The sequence below is a fragment of the Battus philenor genome, unplaced genomic scaffold, assembly GCF_028537555.1.
Source record: "Battus philenor isolate CCGP_79_NKW_IND1 unplaced genomic scaffold, ilBatPhil1.0.hap1 SCAF_26, whole genome shotgun sequence".
Classification (NCBI taxonomy): Eukaryota; Metazoa; Arthropoda; class Insecta; order Lepidoptera; family Papilionidae; genus Battus; species Battus philenor.
This window is the reverse complement of record NW_027181689.1, coordinates 9,374,805-9,387,307: the sequence shown is the minus strand read 5'-3', so window position 1 is coordinate 9,387,307 and position 12,503 is coordinate 9,374,805. Positions and strand designations below refer to the sequence as shown.

The window sequence follows — 12,503 nt, the reverse complement described above, 5'->3', positions numbered from 1 at the left end:
CGTTCAGTTTACTTCTTTGATAGAAAAACGCAAACATTGTCTTTTCGACTTTAATTATTAACTGGGTCATTGATTAAAATCACGTACAATTTTAAATGTAATCACGATCCACACATGAATTGTTATACTTTTTTGCGCAACTGTGTGATCATCATCATTGTAAATATAAAATATTATCCAGGCCTATATTTCCAATAGTCCTATTCTGAACCGGCCTGAATCAAGCCTTCCGATGACCCTGACGTGGTCCATGTAGGCAGACGTCGTACGCTGTACTGAATCCTTAATTATAGCCTGCCGAAGGTGTAGAAGGTAAAAGAACAGCAAACTCGGCAACAGAAATAAATATATTTCAATTGAAAGGGTATTGGGCAGAAGGCCTGGTCTGATTTTACACCACAGATCGGTATTCCCCTGATGGTGGTGGTAGGTAGCCGCACGATTTCCCAGAACTGGTCAGGCGGCAGCAGATTCGTGCCAGTGCGAGGTACAAATAACCTCAATGACCGAAAGTTATTTTAACAATAAAACTCGCATTTGCGAATAGATGTCACAGTTATAACATAAATACATAAATATATGTACAATTTGCTCTGCTGACAGTAAACCCCGAGATGGCTTGCAATGAAGGAAGGGAAGAAGCCGAAAGCAATTGATGTGATTGTTTCATTTAAAGCATTGTAAAACAAAAAGAGTAGAGATACACAAATAAATTGATAAAATATTAAGGAATACATAATAATGGAATTATGAACACAGATAAAATGTTAAGCTCTGACTTATAGCTAAACGCTAATTAATATTAATTTCTATATAATAATTGTTCAATACTTACCCCGTTGGGATACGAGGCGATATAAAGATTGTGGTGTGAATTTAAAGAAGCTCTGAGAATGAAGTTGAAAAACCGAGAAGAGAATTTAGAATGTAAATTAGAATTAGCTCCGGCGCGTGAGACGTCGCATAACTCGTGAATGCAACCGTCACAAAGAGCATTTTGATGCCAGCTTGTTGAGGCCAGGATCTTTCTCCCCGGCAATTGATCTGATCTATGGTCACAACTTCAGAACCTCAAAACCCCAGTCTCTGTATTGTGCACTGCCTCATTCAATGAAATATCTTCTTTTACTTAGCACAAACTTTAATCTCTGGTGGCCAGTATTATTCAACACCTACCCGCCATCTTGTTTTTATATTATCTATACCACTATCTAGACGAACTTCGTACCTTTAGTAGTTATTGGTCGACAGCGGTCCAATAGAAAACCGCAATATGTAAAACATAAAACACTGATTCATATTATTACTAGACAAACCATCTTTGTCCAGATAAACCATCAACAATTAAAGGCTTGTCGCGTTTCTTTACATGCAATAATAATATAGAAAACTTCTTTATATATGTAATAGAATGTAATGACTGTATTCGCGATGATACGTCAAGTAACCATGGCTCTGCTTCACACAGGAAGTCTTTTTGACTATTAATGGCGTTTTCGGATTACTAAATATTAAAATTAATTATTTATTACATTCGGTCCACGCAGACTTTGTACTGCCAGAAGTTGTTGGCCAATCGCATTCTAATATTAAAAGTAAATTGATATTACATTCCAGAGTGACCAATTTATACACACAATTGGTGTAAAAACCTTGAAGCTTTTGCTGAAAATTGATTTACCTGTTTAACAGTTTGACTGCTGACCGCTGGGGGGTTCCCCGCTGGTTGAGAGCTGTTCAAGTTTTTTAATCGTTTCGTCTGTTTTTTTTTGACCCAATATGTAAAAATAAGTACTTTCTTTCTTTACGTATTTTCTTTAATTTTCAGGAATTTTTTTTTACATTGTTTTTCAAAAATTCTCACGCGTTAGTGCGGAAAGCCGTATCGAACAAAATTTTCAATCTTTGTTCCGTTCTCGCCTTGGAGCGAGATAAAGTTATCTCGAAAATTTTATTATTTATTATGAAATGACCTTTCAAAATTAACAACATGGAATAAAATTAATATCTTCTTTTATCAGAACAAAAATTTTAAGAAAGAAAAACTGTATGTAGCATGTTCCTCCCTTCCCGCCTTAAGGCGACATTGGCAATCAAACTGTTAAAGTTTTTATTCTTGTAACCAATCATCAAACGCTACAAAAGTGAATTACATTTTAAACAAATATAGAAGATAATTAGGTGTAAAGAAAAATAAAGTAATTTGCTCTTAACATCAAATCTTATTTACCGCGATCTTTTGGTACATATCTAAAGCTTTACATTTTTCTAACTTAATATGCATTGTATAGGCCTTACTTTTGTGAGTTTGTTGAGTTGAAATAAACATAAAAACGATTTTCACATTTAAAAAATTAAAAGAATTTTTCAGTACAGAAGTGAAATAAAACTTAATTTGCATCTGATTTACATTAATAAATAAATTAATAAATTCTGTTTACATCGCCATCTATTGGTGATATAATTAAACACAGATACCTAATACATGTATGTATTCCTAAGGTTTAGAAAGAAGAGCACAGATGGCGTTTAAATCAAAATTTCGTTTAAAGAAATCAGTTTGGGGAATAAGGAGCCTCGACTCTTCTGGCATTCTCATGACGTTCATAAGCGATCACAAAATTATATTTATAATCATGTTTTACATGATACATATAACCTCCTCCTCCCGCAGAATTCCAACATAACTGAACCAATGAATTTAACCAGGTCGAAGTGACCTGCATCCAGGTTCTTCCAATGAATTTAATAAAGCTGTCTATCCGACTGAAATAAAAGCTATGAGCGATTATTTACTTTTACTTACAATACAGAGATCCTTATAATGCAAGATCAGTTGTCTCCAGCTCACAGGCCACTTATTGACCAATTTGTACTGAGCCTTTATCTTCTTGTAATAACTGGAATAAAAACTCTAGTCTCTTTAAACATAAACAAATATAAATTTATTAAGATCTTAATCACAATATTTTAAAATCACATGGTACTAATTTTTTTAATTCGGTCAATTTTTAAATGTAGCATCATAAAGAAAAAAAAACTGTAACGCGAGTTACGCGAGCTACGAAAACGTTCCTCCTTGTCACAGACCTAAAGTAGTGTTAGTAGCAGTAGCACAAAGTTAAACGTTGGTTCAAACTGGGAATTTTGTGTGGTCTTTTACCTCATAACATTAGACCAAACACATCTTTAGTCAATCGGCAAAAACTGAGTTTGGTTAAAAGGTAACCTTCATCCGTTATATAACCCTGATCTTGCTCCTTTGGATATCCATTAGTTAGGGACTCTTCGGAATCCTTTAGGCAGTGTCAAGTCTCGTTTGTCGAATCTGAAGTCCCAAAATTGCTACAACAGCATCATGTCACTGCCTACAGGACCGCAAAGAGTAATCGAATAAAATGGCACCTATATACCATAGTTAAACGTAAATAAAATTTTAAATTACTGAGTCTCGAATTTTCATATAAAATGTAAAGAAACTTTTTTACCTATCTATCATTTGACATATTGTTTTTGCCCTAGGCTCTGTCATATCGCCCTGAAAGAAAAATGTCGTAGTGTTTCGGACAAATTCATTGAAACTTTCTTCAAAACTTCATAACTGTAAAATAAAATTTTGTAAAATATTTAAAACTAAGGAATAAGGTGACGGAAGAAAGGAATCGGAAAACAAGGAAATGGAATGAAAGGGTAAGACAGAAGAAGGAAAGTAAGAAAAAGAATGAAATAATTTCAGATAAATTGAAATAATTTCAGATGAATTGAAATAATTTCAGATGAATGGATTTAGAGTGCGGAAATAAAATAAGATGTGAAAATAAATATTAAACTGAAAGATGTGATCCTGTCCTTGCACAAGATATGGGAACGGGTGCCACCAAAAACAAAAAAAGTCAATTAAAATAGTGGCTCCCGGTATCCCATGCCCATATAAACGACGTCTCCGGAGAAAATTAAAAATTTATATACCATATATCCGTCAAGTCAAGTAACTTTATATTAAAAAAATAAATATGATTAAAAGTGTTTTTTTTTTTAAATTCAGAATTAATTATTTATAGGCAGTTACATATAAAAAATTTTAACCTAACTAATTTGTCTGTTTAATATTATAACAATATTTGTGTGGAATATTTATATCGGTTACAAAGAAATTTCCTGTACCTGTATTCACGTTAAAATTATATTACTTTTACTTACAATATCACGTTGAAAACTTATATTTCTCCATCAATCGAAAGGGCTATAACAGCAGTGTGAAAGCAAATTTTTAAAAGTTTGACCCATTTCAGTCACGACTAAAATAATAAAACAAACGTAACGTAATCTTTGAATCGACAGACATCGCCCGGTTGCAAGTAAGTAATTTATATATGGCAACACTTGGTAAAAAATTTTTAGTTCATATAAGTTCAATCGTAAAACTTGTTGAACATTTTGTATTACTTTCTTATTTGTTGAGACAAAAAAAATTAGCGGAAAAAACTCATATTAAAGTTTAATTGTAAATTATTTATTATAGGTAATGAATTTAAATATTTATAAAAGGAAAATTTCCACCAATCTACAGAAATATGTTTTTCTACTATAGACCAATATTGGAACATCTACAACGTGAATTCACTGGCCAACATATATATTATTTTACTAAGCTCGTACACTAATAATATAAGTATAGTAAAAGTAACTAATAATATAAGTATAAGTAAAAAACAAGGCAGTAATTTTAATCACAAGAAATTTTTAATTTATTATAAATTGAGAATTACGCTTTAAATAACTTTGCTAAAATATCACATATCATATCATAAAATATCACATCAAGTCGATGTTGGAAACTCAAATAGTGTAGCAACACCGGCCAACGTAAAAGTTTGACATTCGCAGTGAAGTAGTGTAGACAGTGAACGTGTGTGTTGTTTAATTTGAATAATTTATTTTTATGTAGTGAATATCAAAGAAACTGTAAGTTTTTTGAATGAAACCCATAACATTTAATGTATAGTTACACTCTACTAACATTACCGACTGCTTTTGTACGTTTTGAGCTAATTAATTTGTTTCTCCTCCGGAAATGCCCGTGGTATACGATTGAAAAAAAAATAAAAGAAAATAAGTTTTGTATCATCTGATGCATTGCTTGCATTCCGAAGTCGTTACGTCGACCACATCGTAAGTATGGTCTTTGTACTTTTTGTTCATTTATTTTTTGGCGCGAATATATGCGTAACAAAAATTCTTTGCGACTTTTCGGCGTCTTAAAATAGCGAAGATGGAACTTGTTGAAAGTGACTCAATAGAAATGTGTCAGTAGGTGAGGGTTAGATTACCTGAATATAGAATATTGTTTTACCTTAGCCTATATTTTATTTTTGGCAATTATATTACGCACGTTTTTATTTTATATTCGCACTTATAAATATTTTTTTTGTGTTATAATTACGTAAAAAATAAAAATTATAATTTATATTACTAGTTAAAACTTTTTTTTACATTTTTCTGATAGATATGAAAGCAGATATTTTTGGGTGTGGTTGAATAAACTTAAAAACGGAAAAATTTAAAAAAAATTATCTTTCCCATATTAGACTTTTTTTATATTATTGATCTCCCATCATAAAAGAGCATCATGCATGAAGTGTTCATTATGTCTATTTATAAGTGTTTATTTAAGTGGATAATTTAAACTCTTATCAGGTTGACTCGGTTAAGTAGCCCTTCGAGATAAAGTTACAGCCCATTAGGCTGGTAATTTTAAAATTCTCGGGATAGTTTCAAATCTCTGTGATAACACAATTTGAACAACCGACTAGCTAAAGACTGTTTAATAAGTTAATATAACTAATATAACACATGTACACATATTTATTCTTGCATTGAAAATATTTTTTTATCTTTGATGTCTCAGAACAAGATATTTCTTATATTGAATTATTTAGTGTATGATTAAATACATAATGTCTTTTAAATTCAAGTGTTTATTTAAATATAAGTGACTCTCTGAATATTTAGTTTATATTTTAGGTATCTTGTATGGTAAAAATATGGTAAAATGCACCAGGATGTTTTACTTTAGTTGAGCTACTTGTGTTATTTCTGTGGTTTCCAATGTATTTAAAAATTAATTATGTGTCTTAAATTTGAAAATTAATTAACATATATGCATGTTATACATCCATAATGACAATTATTTAAAATTCAAAAATGAATTGTTATTATGTGTTTATATATACAAATGAGAGATTTAGTTTTATATATACTGACTCATCATGGTATTAGCTTTGAGACTTGAAATTTAGTAGGTGTGTTCCTTTCCACTAGTGGACATCAGCTAATAATAATGTAAACCAAATTCCTACCTTCAAGGTTGTTGAGGCAGCATTCATTTACTTTACATAAAAAATAAAAAGATAAAAAGTAGTGTTAAAATGAAGATCCATGTTATTATACACTCTTCTCTTGCATAAGCCTGGAAGAAACTCAGTTGAGTTTTTTTTATTGATATTAACAAATTTTTGTAATGCAGTAGTTAGAACAATTTATTTCTATGCTTATTTATTATTTAAAAATCTTTTGATATAAAGTAAATGTAATTTTTTGGATACATATACTTTATACAGAAGTTGGAACAAAGTTTATATTAAAACTTTTATCAAATACTACTACTTCAGGCGCAGGATGCCCACTACTGGACTTAAACCTCTCCCATAGACTTATAGGATAATGTCATAACTCATCACATTCTATTATTTTAAAAATGGTAAAACACTTAATCAATTTTGAAATTGTTTGACCAATATCTCTAGTTCAAGAAAATATCTCCTTTAGTGAAAGCAATGTATATTTATTTCTACATTCATTGTATTTGATAACATATTTAAATAGCTTATATATGCTAATTGTTGAGAAAATATTAAAAACATCCACCTATTGTCTTGTCTACATAATTATTGTTTTAAAGAATGCACTGTTTTACATCCTAGTACTAGGTATTAGTACAATTACTTATATTATATTTATAGTTTAACTAAGAATCTATCAATTCATAATATAAAACAAATATTACTGCTGTATTTAATAATTTTTTTGGTATTACAATTAACACATTACCTGAATACACATGACCTGATTTTTTTAAAATAACTTGATTTGCATAACATTGAAAATAGGAAGCATACCTGTCTTTTAAATATTCACGCATATCTTAGTTTCAATCATAGACTAGTGCCTTAACATGTTAGGTTAGACATGTGGTTTGTTCTAATAGGACTGGCTTCATTCAGGATCTTCCAATAGCCTTAATTAAGTCATATATCCAGCACGGATGTTCAATGCTGCCTTAACTTGATCGTCACCAGATTTTCTGATCTCCAGAAACTTAAGGCACCAGCCATCTGTTCTACTCCTGTGATCTGCTTATATCATTTCAACTTGCAAATCCATTTGGCTGTGTCCATATGTTTGTCTATGGATCCAATTCCTTGGTTCGATTTTGTAGACAAATCCCATATAGTATGCAGTGTACTCTATTTATTTACACATTTTTGGACATCATAGAAAATAACTAAAAATAAAAATAGGATACAATTGATATAGAGTATAGTAGAGTACAAGGGGCGGACTTAATGCATGAGACAATCTCTACCAGACAACTCTTGGATGGAGATGAGATACATGAAGGATACATTATTATACACATATACATACATGTATGCGTAAATACTAATATATTCATATATACATATACATGTATATATATTTGCGTAGAAAAGGTATATACATAAATATGAATAAATAACAAATTCTACTCAATATCCTATTTAAGAGGCCAAAGAAGTGTTCTTTTACCGTTTTTTTTTAAATGCTCACAGAGATTTAGCGCATCTTATTGGTTTTGGTATCTCATTCCATAACCAGACAGAGATAGCAGTAAAAATTTCTCCCTAAACATAGTAGAATGAGCAGACATAGTCAATTTCAAGTTCTCCGATGATCGAAGCAACTTATTATGTGAGTCATGTTAGAAAAGAAATCTAGATTTTAGGTTAGAGGGAGTAAGCGGGTTAAACAAGATGCAATAGGAAAGGATGCAAGCATTCCAGCGAAGTCGAACCGGCAACAGTTTGAGTTTATTACGAAATTCAGAAACATGTGTTACACCAGTGTAATAATATGTACAATACCCGGCGATAAATATTGCACATCGGCTAATTTCGGTAACATAGGTAGTGTGGGAAAGAGATAATGCTTTACGAATCCGAAAATAAGCCTATAGTCTCTTTCCAAAGGTCGATGTGCAATATTTATCGCCGGGTATTGTATAAATATTTTTGACATTGTAAATGTTTTTATATGCAAGCGAAGTGCAAGGCGAATTGTCGACCGTGCACACGACAATTGGTTCGATTGGTCACCGCGTACTCTGTGTAAACATTCATTATGGCAAATATTGTTTGCATTTGCAACTCGTATAAACTAATTCATTGTATACCTTCGTACGCCGTTCAAGGTTATTCCGATATCATCGCTTTAAAATTAAAACATGGATGACCGGTATTTTTGCTGAAAAGTCGTACCACTAGCCGGGTGTGATTTTTACATATATTTTATGTAAGAAAAGGACCAATATTTAGCCACTTCCGCACATTCAGTGGTACTCGTGTAATGAAATGCACCGCCCGCCAGCCCGCTGATAAATGCGTATGCGGCAAACAATGCGAATCACACAACCGCCACCACCAAATTACTCAACACGTGTTTCACCTCTCCACGGTGCATCTTCAGGAGTTATGTTACACCTATTAGTGCACACTAAACTACTGGCTAAATATTTGTCCTTTTCTTACTTAGAATGGACTTCCGCGAAGTAACGCCTGATTCCATTAAATATATATTTTATGTAAATCTTTCATTTTGGAATCGTACAAATTTGTCTGAGCAACAACTAAATCAAAAACACAACTATCAAATAATAAATCCGTTACATTTGTGATAGTTGTAACGTCACCAAGTTCAATATTTGCATCAAGAATATGTAAATTCTGTAAGTTTGATATAACATCGTTTCACTCTTCTTTCAAATAGTCATTACTATCTGATGCTATACACCTATCCCCCGATTTACACGATACTTGCTTTACACGTTTTCGCTTTTACACGGTTTCCCAAATAAGTTTTTTTTTTGTTTTAATAACCGATTTTATTACCATCTCTCATATTGTAAATATTACTGCTTCAAACATCGAATAACTTCGAGTGATGAAAGTAAATTCGAACCTTCGATTCCAAAAAAAAGGATTAAAGTAATTTCTGACAGTGATTAAGGATAATAAAACACGTTTGGTTTTATTTTTGGTCTTCTGTAATATATTTAATATATTAAATATTTTAACTTGTCAATGCATTTTATTTTTATTTCTGTGTACACCAAAAAATATTGAAAAAATCACAACTGTTAAATAGCGAAATTATGCATTTTCTGCAAGTTTTTCGATTTAAAAGTTTTGACTTGAAAAAATAAAATTTTCGATTTACACGTTTTTCTCAGGAACGTATCTACCGTATAAATCGGGGGATAGGTGTATTTCACAGTTACCACAATTAGATTCTTAATCACTCGGACAATCAGATAAGAAGAAACCCGGACGTAGTGGATTGAGAGAGTGTTCATTAAATGATGAATATTTTTAAACTGGTAGATTAAAAATGACGAAGAATTGATTTTATGAAAAAACACCTATGTAAGGTAAAGCATGACACGCGAAGCTGTTGGAGATAGCTATTGTATATAATTAACCTGTAGATATCATCATATATCGGAAGATAACATAATGCTATTTTAAAATACTTGAATTGTTTCCACTCTATATCTGTTTATAATTGAGCAATTTAATTTATTTAGTCCTGTTAAGGCAGTGTTGTCATTGGTAAAGTTTATTTATTAGTTTTTTTATGGCTTCCGTTTTTGAGAGTCTCTCGTTACCCCTGCTTTCTGTGTGGATCGTTACAATTTCAGTTTCATTAATTTTTTCACTATTTATTTTTCTTTCTTTTCATTTTTTACAATTACTTTCATTCGTCACATTTTAAACTTAAACGATATCAACGTTTCCCTCGTCAACATCCTTTGTTAAATCTGGTACTGTATTTTTTTTCTTTATTAACAATTTTTATGATGCTTTATGTGGGGCAGGGAAATTACATTTTCGAGCTAAAATATTTTTTTTAAATTAAGTATGTTTATATATTAAATCTTTCTTCAAAATTTCTTTCATTAATTCGTTTTGAATCTTCTTTCTTCAATCGTTTTTTATGACCTTGCTATTGAGGACCTCTTGTGCTCCGTTCCTATCTTGAATATCGTTCGTATCTCGAATTAGTTACTATATTAATAACCGTTCATTCATTGCACTTCACACACACACTTTCTTCGAAATATCACAAAGTTCATGTATATCACATTGCTTTACTTATTTTATGTTTTTAAATATTATTTTACATTCTTAAAACAACCTATTGTTGTAAATGCGTAAGAACAAACAGCATTTGTCATTGACCAAAAAATCCGATTAGAAGGGCGCCACAATTATTGAAACTACTGGGCTAATGCGACAAGATATCTAATATCTCATTAGTGCTGCACAGTCTTGGACGTTTTTATCGCATATCTTCATTACTCTATTCTTGTCGCATGCTAAAAATATGTGGATCGATTTTTTTTTGAAAGAAGTATGCCTGTTTCCGCTATCTAGTATTTTGAAATAACACAATACAACTTATTGCGTTCTGATGGAAGCCGTCTCCATATTTTCTTAGATATAAAATTACGTATATGCTACGACCTTAGCTTAGTATACAGGATGTTATGTGGAAGAGTGTAGAGAGTGAGAGTGTAGAGTGTATATTTTGCAGGTGGATAGTTAGTCTAGATCAGGGGTGGCCAAACTGCGGCTCGCGAGCCACATGCTGCTCTTTGAACGATTATTTTTGGCTCCGATTGGTTGTCGAATTATTTCAATATTTAAATTTATATTACCTATGTTAGCTTCTAGGAAATCGAAATAAATTCTGGTGAGAATAATAATTATTATTTAATTTAAATTAGCGAAATCCAAATACCGATTGTAATTAACTAACCGGCATTTTAAATATTAATAGGAGTGCTGTCATATACGTGTGCCGTTATATCCATATTTGAATAAACATATTTTGTACTCACGAGTATGTCATACGATTTTTAATAAATATAATTTTTGTTAACAAAATTGTTATTTTTGTAACAATATTTATGGTAAGACTAAGTAAGTATAATGCCGGCAGGTTTCTTTCGCTTGTTCTTCTCATATCTAAATCATTTATTATCCGAATAGTTGAATAACGATTTCTTTTAATTGTAATTAGATTTCTGGGTATAAAAATTCGATCAAGATTTCAATAATCAAAGAACTGTAAAACAACAATTAAATTATAATTAAGGAACGTAAACGGAGTTCTAATTACGTGTTACGATGTACATCTTAGTTTAATTAAAGCAGGTCATGCTATACCGTATCAATTGCTGAAAGGTGAACGTCCTGGACGATTCGTCACCTCGTTTTATAAGCAAAACATTATACAAAGTTCATTTGTTATAGTTAAGTAGAAAAGAACTGTAACAAGATGATTAAGGTCAAGTTATGCGCTGACGATTGTTTGCGGTTTTGTACAACTAAGCAATGGATAATTACGTCTCAATTAATTGTGTTTATTTGGATTTATATATCATGCCACTATAATTTTAAACGTAAGACGTTCACTGGAGATAATCCTTCTAGATTTCCAACAGGATCAGTTGGAATCAACCTTCACAAGGTCGTGTCTTTGTGGGTGGACGTCATACGCTTGTCTTGTCTGTTTGTTGTCTTGCATCTTGTATAATAACATTCATGCCAGCTGGTAGACACCTCTGGAAGGCATAGGCCTCCAAAGATCGCCGCGACTTACGATCTAGACCAGTGTTTCCCAGCGCCACGCCCAACAGGTGGGTAATTTGAATGTTAAGAGGGGGCAATTAAAACTACTCGACACAAGTATAATCCTTTTACTAATATACATATATATAAAAATATTAAAATTATGTTCTATGTATTACACAGGGGGATGTAAGAGTTTTATAAGGATTTAAGTGGGGCGTGATACAGAAAGGGTTGGGAAGCACTGATCTAGACTACTTCGTCGTTCCATCTAGAGGGGATCTACTGCATCTTTTATTTTAGCAGTCTCTTGAATGTAATCTACAGTGAACCTGTCAAGTTACTTCATTCTGGCGGTTCCGGGCATCTTGTCTTCCCGCTGAGTGCGAAGATGTACTTGCTCACTTGCACTGACACCATGTGGAGGTATCTGAATAGAAAACATATGTAGAAGCAAAGCGTTTAAGAAGAAAATTAATGTAATTATAATCTTCTGAAGTAGCCTCTATAAATGCAAAGAGAATTTGAATACAAGAAGCAATACTATACTAT

At 31.8% G+C, this 12,503-nt stretch overlaps 1 protein-coding gene across 2 annotated transcripts in view; it reads left to right on the top strand.

Annotated features, from left to right (window-relative positions):
* Positions 1-4,859: 4,859 nt before the first annotated feature.
* Positions 4,860-12,503, top strand: part of LOC137925184 (uncharacterized) — a 72,307-nt gene continuing 64,663 nt past the window's right edge. The window contains exon 1 of one of the 2 annotated variants that reach the window (XM_068768581.1): positions 4,860-4,965. The gene's annotated coding sequence lies outside the window, so the exon portion shown is untranslated. Of the gene's footprint in view, positions 4,966-4,997; positions 5,173-12,503 lie in introns of those variants that run through there. The other variant, XM_068768582.1, reaches the window with a different exon arrangement.